This window comes from Epargyreus clarus, unplaced genomic scaffold, assembly GCF_041222505.1.
Source record: "Epargyreus clarus isolate Ecla_fem2 unplaced genomic scaffold, WU_Ecla_fem_2.2 ptg000002l, whole genome shotgun sequence".
Classification (NCBI taxonomy): domain Eukaryota; kingdom Metazoa; phylum Arthropoda; class Insecta; order Lepidoptera; family Hesperiidae; genus Epargyreus; species Epargyreus clarus.
Genome location: NW_027332210.1, coordinates 2,485,622 through 2,494,164, shown reverse-complemented (window position 1 = coordinate 2,494,164; position 8,543 = coordinate 2,485,622).

Here is an 8,543-nt window from a genome sequence, read left to right as displayed (position 1 = left end):
CTTAAGTTCTGACAGCACCATAAGACAAAACAGAGATCATTACCAGCGCTTTAAATATGGCGTAATATTATAATTAAAATATATGAATTATATACAACTTATTCTAAATAATTAAACCAGATTGACTTTAGTGTTATTTGGTTAAAATTGAGTCCATGCATCATATATACAAAAAAGCTTGGGTATAAAATTAAAACGAAAAGTCTGAGGAAAATATATCCGAATGCGTTAAATATGAGTCGCTTAATAACTCTATCGTTGGTAGAATTAATTGTGTTGGTAGAAGTAATTGTAAGGTAGAATCAATAATCTATCTACCTAGCAAACATGTGGCGTTCTTTGGTAAGCAAAGAATGAATAGATTGATTCATAATAACGAACCTAAATACGTCATAATTTCAAAATCTTAGTAAAATTTATGACTGTAACCCCATTTCGATGCAATTAGTTTTTTTTTTTTTACAAAATTTCATTTTTGCACTTTTCCGTTATTTTTTGTATTATTTTAACAGATTAAATATAAATAACCTTATTAATATTTGGTCGAATTCTCCAGTAAATAACAACTGATCTACCATTGTAACACTTTTTCGTCGAGTTATTCGTCATCTCGCACGAAAAAATCTCGCCCGATCGGGCGACTTGGCACCTTTCGAATTTACCTAATATTTCTGTCGTCAACTCGCACGCTCGAACAAAGTACAGCCAGGTAAAAAAATTTAAACTAAATTTAAATAAAAAATGACTTCAAATAAAACGACATTATATTAAAGCTTAAAATAAAGCTACTGACTAACTATTGTTGTTTCATAGATATATATATATATATATATGTACACATAAAAATAAAATAAAAATATTTCGGCCGTCAAAAGAACAGCGCTCTTCTACACTGCAGAGCTAAACAATTTTATGCTCACAAAAGAATAGCGCTATCTCTTTCTTTTTATCTAAACCTTTATCTCCATCGAAATCGCGGCGCATCGTGACGTCAGTCAGTCTTCCCTTAAGCGTACTTTACTGCGCCCGCGCATGTTAAGCTGCGATAAGAATTATTTTTTTTATTAAAATGTGGGTGTTTTTAGTGTTTTTTATGTATGTTGGAGGTAAGTGTATTTAATTTATTTACAGAGTGTTATTATGTCTTAATGAAATCAAAAATGAGTGCCTAATTTTTCTCATCTGCCCATTTTTCATATTGATTAGTCAAAGTAAAGTAAATAATTATCATTTTATGAAGTACCTTTACATTTTATTACTACTAGTTTTATCTTAATACTGTCCTAACAGAGCATGGATAATATTTTTAAAAATATGGCTTTTGTGGCCACCATCTTGTTTTGTCATATATTGACTGGCATTGAAATAAACTATGAGACATAAATTAAATAATATATGTTATATATAACAATAAGTTATATGCGAAATTTATAAAAAAAAATGCTTTGCTTTGCCTACATTTATTCACGATTTGTTTCAAAAAACCGGTTTCAATAATAACAATTTTTTTAGGAGTTGAATCACAATCTGGTCCATCTAATTCTGAAACTGATGTGAAAACAATTATTTCACAAAGAGGAAAGCCAGTACTTCTTCGCGCGGGCCATAAATATAATTTACATAGGAAAAATAACGGATCCTGTGTTTGGAGATGCTCCAAACGAAGTATATGCAAAGCAAACCTTATTATAAATAATATAGATAACTCTATCAAGCGGGAGGATAGACACAACTGTGAGCCGGATTTTGCGTCAAATGAGTTGGAAGTAGAATTCAACGAGTGCATGGAAAAAGTGAAGACGGATTATACTGTACCCATACCAAGTGTTTTTCGACAGAGTGTTGCTGAGCTAAAAGACAAAGGAACCAACCTTATCCAAAAAATTCCTCAATTTAAAAATGTTAAAAATAAGTTTTACCGAAATAGAAATAAGTCACTGGGTGTAAAAAAACTATGTTCTAACACTTTAAAGCAAGTTGTCGTGCCCGAAAAATTCGAAAGTTTTTTATTAGCTGACTACTACAGCTCGAAGAATAGAATTTTGGTTTTCGCTAGTAATAATTGTAAAACAATATTAGCAAATTGTAATTTGACAGTTTTATGTGACGGAACGTTTAAATTTTGTCTGAAACCCTTCCAGCAATTGTACACCTTACATGTTGATTTAGGAAGCAGTGAAACACATTCTAACATCATACCTGTGATTTATGCATTATTGCCAAACAAAAGTAAAATAACTTACAAAGTGTTGTTTTCCCTGATCAAGAGCCAAATTCCTCAATTCTATCCAAAAAATATTATACTCGACTTCGAGCAGGCAGCAATGTCAGCGATCAAAGATTTATTCCCAGATACTTGCATTTGTGGGTGTTTCTTTCATTTTTGTAGAAGTTTGTGGCGAAAGGCTGATGAAGTAGGCATTACTAAATCTGCACTGGCTCGAAAACATGTAAAAAGATGTACTGTTTTGGCACATTTACCTAAAGAATTTATTGACAGCGGTTGGTTGTACATTATGTCTCAATGCCCCAACGATGAAACAATTGTCCAATTTAATAATTATTTTGTAGAAACATGGTTAAGTGAATCTTCATTTTTTGCTGACAAATGGTCGTGCAGTAACAATCATCACCGTACTACAAATATGGTTGAGAGCTGGCATGCTACTATAAACAAAAAAGTAAACAGTAAACCGAAAAGCATTGCTCATTTTTTGACTATCTTACAACGAGAAGATAATTATTATCAAACTTTAAACTTAAAAGGATCAAATATTACGACAAAACAGAAAGAAACTTGTGCTATTGATAAACATATTGCTACCACAATTACCGAACTCAGACTCGGAAACATAAATATTGAATTATGTATCGAAATTCTTATATTATAATTTTTCGAATATTTTGATTTGACAATTAATAAGAACAAAAATCGTGATCTGTGATGTGTACTGACAATTATTGTATGTAGTAAGAAGTAGTTATAACAAGCCAAATGCTCTTGTGATATTATTGATTTTTATACTTAGAATGCTTTAGTGATATTGTTGATTATATTTGATATTTTTTATTACATTTTTAAACTTAGATAATAACAAGCCAAATGCTTTTGTGATATTGTTGATTATATTTTATATTTTTGATTACATTTTTAAACTTAGATAATAACAAGCCAAATGCTTTTGTGATATTGTTGATTATATTTTATATTTTTGATTACATTTTTATACTTAGATAATAACAAGCCAAATGCTTTTGTGATATTGTTGATTATATTTTATATTTTTGATTACATTTTTATACTTAGATAATAACAAGCCAAATGCTTTTGTGATATTGTTGATTATATTTTATATTTTTGATTACATTTTTAAACTTAGATAATAACAAGCCAAATGCTTTTGTGATATTGTTGATTATATTTTATATTTTTGATTACATTTTTAAACTTAGATAATAACAAGCCAAATGCTTTTGTGATATTGTTGATTATATTTTATATTTTTGATTACATTTTTAAACTTAGATAATAACAAGCCAAATGGTTTTGTGATATTGTTGATTATATTTTATATTTTTGATTACATTTTTATACTTAGATAATAACAAGTCAAAATGCTTTTGTGATATTGTTGATTCTATTTTTTAATGTTGATCATATTTTTATACTTAGCTAATGAACAAGCCAAGTGCTTTTGAGAATATATATTGTTTTACTTTGATTATTATTTGGTGTAACATGTTTTTATATTTTTGAGATGTTGATTTGTGAAATATATCTAAATTATGATATAATAACATTTTGTTTAATTTTAAAGTCCAACCATAAAATATTAAACGTTTTTAAAAAGGATTTTTGTAGTTGACTGTACTAAGTTACCTCACATTTTTATGGTCGTGCGAGTTGACGACAGAAATATTAGGTAAATTCGAAAGGTGCCAAGTCGCCCGATCGGGCGAGATTTGTCGTGCGAGATGACGAATAACCCTTTTCGTCTTGTAGCACTTTTCATTCGGAGATCTTTGACAGAAGACCTAAACTTTATTAATTGCATAGATTAGTAAAGATTACTCACTCCTAACAAGAAAATGTACCCAGTTTTGAGAATTGAAATAGTTGTGTAAAAAAGTTTTGCCACGTCTCCGTGCTAAAATGTCCCTAAAATATTTGAAATAATTATTTATTTATTATGTAAATTACGCACGTATTACTTATTTATTCGTAAATTTTCTCTAAAAATGTTTTTATTTGTCACGAATTCAAAAAAAGAACTTACTAAAATAAGCCGTTTGTGGCTTCATTCAATTTCAAGGCGGCGAAGTATCTTTACTAATCTATGATTAATTGATACTTTAATGCTTTGTTTTAAACCGTCAAGTATATAAACTTAATAATCCGTTACAATTAATCTAAATAAAAGTTAATTGCGCAGTTTGAAGATACTTTTTTAAATTAATAAAAATAAAGAATTAAAAGAAATAAAATACTAAATCATATTATTTATTCACGATATAATATTACGGTTAAATATCAGCATTAATATAAATTCACCTTAATATTTAAATGAAATGTAAATGAAAATTAAAAATTAATGGAATGAATTACAATTGCAATTTAAATTAAAAATTGTTAGTTATATTTTCAGATTGATAGAATTATTTTTGAAGGTACTTAAAATACAAAATATTTGAGTAATTGTAAATAAATATTAATTGGTTAAAAATTGAGAAAATTTTGAGCAAAATTTAGTATCACAATAATTTTGAGAACGAATAGATGAATTTTGTTAATTAAAAAATTAAATCACATCATGTGTGTAATCAAAACAAAATACATTATTTTCAAGGACCTTTTTCTTCCTAATGAATAAGGGTTCCGATTTTTTTATTTTTCTTAAGGAACCCTAAAAACGACCGAGCTCACTTTATATTTGCATTCATGTCCCATCAAACTAATTAATAATTTTGACTACAAAAACATTAAAAAGTCGAAAAAAAATTGGTTAGATTTTGTAATGCCGAATTTATAACGAACTCCAAATATCAAGAACTGTTTATTTCTAGTAAAAAGGAGAAAGTGACTAGCTATTATAAATATTGTAATAATGAGATTTGTTTTTAAAAATAAATAAGTCTGGTTTAAGAATAAAATACCTTAGTTAATTACAAATAGGAGAATTATGCTTTGAAAGTTCCATTGTTGGCAGTGAAATATAGTTACTAAGTAATAAATAAAGTTAGTTATAACTAACAGAAATCTGCTAACGATATCCTTTCATATATACATATGGAGAGACACACGTTCATATGTACATACAGAGACACATATGTATGTTTATGTACATAATATAAGAGTATATGCGTGTAAGCTTTATTATATAATATAGGAGTAGCCGACGAGCATGCCGTTCACCTGATGGTAAGTGGCTACTGCCACCCATGAACATCTGTTTTCAACCCCAGATAGGATTAGGTATTCCTACCTGAGGTCAGCCACAGATGCACCGATACTCTTAAGGACTGAGTTGGAACGCCTCGGAAAAGTATGTCTCTTATCATATTCTTCAAACCAGAACTCAGCAGCGCTTAACACTGTTGTTATAAGCAGAAGCTAGAATTTAATAATACAACATTATTTTCCATGTCCAAATACCTATGAAAACTGATTTTCATATCAATCCTTTGAAAAAAGTTTTATTGGCTACAGCGCCATCTATGAGCAGGTTATAACAAAATAAGGTTATTTTCCATGAAAAACGACTCAGAAATGTCAAATTGGAGTTTAACAATCGAATATACTAACATTAATTTATATATAGATAAACACAAACAATTAATTTACAATAATTATTATAATCATGTTTAGTCTATTCAAATTATTTTTAAATCGCTATTAAAAATGGAATATTATAAAATAAATATGTACAAATTTATGTGAAGTCTTATAATATATTCTATTCGATACTAAATTGAAATGCATGAAATACTCAATATTTACATTAGTTAAGAATTATTTATTATGAGTAGCTGATTAAATACTTTTCATTTGAGAGTTTGCAGTCTATGGTACGGCCATAGACATATGTAATGTCATATGTACATATTTATATATATATGAGAATGTATGTATGTACATAATATAGGAGTAGCAGGCGAGCAGTCCACCTGATGGTAAGTGGCTACTGCCGCCCATGGACATCTATAATCAACCCCAGATAGGATTAGATATTCCTACCTGAGGTCGACCACAGACGCGCCGCTACCCCTGAGGACTAAGTTTAAATGCTTTGAGAAGCAAATGTGAATTTGCTTTTAGCCGGCTTTATTTGTTCTAGCAGGTTTTAATAAACTGAGTACACTTATGCATGTTATTATTAATAATAATTAATATATCCAATGTTTGCCGACCAAAGACCAAAAATTCACAATTTGTAATTGGCAGAAATTGTTTTTATCCGATTTTCGATAGGCACAAAATTGTATGTAAAATGGTAGATCCCTTTTTCGTTTCTTATATTTTGACAATAATTGTAAGAAAAATATTTGTAACTTAGGTTTTAATAGATGTTTAAAACAGGATGTTCAGTTTTATAAAAAAAAAAATCTATAAATAATTTTGGCATTTCTTCTACTGGCCAATGAGTCCGTAAGTATTATAAAATGTTCATGAGCAATTGGCAAAATTTGCTGAGTTATTATAAAATGTAAAGTTTTTATTTATTTTAGTATAAATAATTATTTCTATAGGCTGTAGTTTTTATTGGTCTACAATCAAATTTGGCACAAAATAACATATCGTAAATGGCTCAAATGTTTGATGATTTTGCAAAAGCAATTCTCTCAATTTCAACAATAATCCGATGAAAAACAATCTCCAATTATCATAATTTAAAAATATTTGAGATCCTGAATAATAAAACCAATCAATATGCATTTTATAATAAATTGAATATTTCTTTTATTAGCTGCAATTATCACATCTAAAGTAATCGTTTTATATATTATACATTTATTTTAAATTTTTCATTTTAAAATCATAAAATTTTGAACTTGAAAGTTAATTAGTCAGTCTTGAAAACAAATAGAAATGCGTTTTAAAATACAGTATAATTCGGTCCAATAAGAATTGTAGCCCACAATGATATTGTTTCTATTTACCTCTCCCTCCTTCAATATCATGTGTAAGCGAGAACGACATTAGATCTTTTTACATTACATATTGAACCAAGTTGAAAATAAGAGATAATGTAAAAATAAAATGAGAAATGGCACTTTATATAGGTAGAATATTAGACCAATAAGCCGTATTAAGTCAATCATTATTAATACATTAAATAAAAATTAAGAGAAACAAAGAAAATAAATAGAAATTCGTCAAAGAAAAATAACCAATAACCCATTAAAGTTTGTTGATCGTATTATTAAAATGTAGGACAAGATACCATACTATTATTTAAAATATTAAATTGTCATTAATAAAAACTAAAACATAATTTTACCAATTCGGACACTATTTTGATATTAAATACGTGGTTTCCGCAACGCGTCAACAGATGGCGCCACAAGTTTCTGAATCACGCTATCGAAGTTTTCTCAACATCTTGCATATATACAAGCTCCGAACTGAGACTGTTGGAGCACTATTCCTTATAGGGAGATCTCCCTTTACCAAAAATATTAATAATATGTTAATTCTTAACTTGATAATTTTAATATTAAAAATGGTATGAATGAATGAATGAATATGAAGTATGAATTTGGTATTTAAATATATTACATAATCGCATTTATTAAGCCAATTCTTTGTATACCCCTTCCCTAATTTAGTCAAATAGCGTTACTAATTAGTTATATTGTTACATAGCTGCGTTATATATACATAAATATATTATCAGTCATAATTATGTATTATTTGGTAAGCTACCATGAGTTTCATATTATATAACTTAATATTATGTATAAGTTATTATACTTATAATCGTATATCTCAAAAAACTGCTTAGCACAATAAATAGGGTTATAGACTTTCCTTTAAGCCCTATCAATGTTAAATAGGAGAAAATACAGGAATAAATTGCTAAAACAAATATCATTTTTCCAAATAGCAATTTTTGTTAAAATAATAATTATTTTATATTTTTATTACATTTTTATTGCTAAAATAATTGCTTTAATGAGAATAATTTTGGCAATTCTGCTAAAATAACAATTATTTTAGCAGAATAAGCCATTTTTACAATATAACAAAAAATACAATTATTCTTCGTCTAAGCTTGAAATAACTATAGCACTATTAATTGCGCGAAGCAGTTATCTTAGTATAGGATAAAATGCACAATCATAATATTATATACCTAAAACCAATTGATACATTCAACTTCAAAGTAAAGTGACAAAAAGAGCACATAGTTATTTCACCTTATACAATTATGCATAATCCAATACTACTTTGTAATTACAAAGCATAAAAGTCAAAAACAGATGCATTCACCTTAATCTATACATATAATGCCGCGTTCGCATACTTGACAAACCTTCACGAT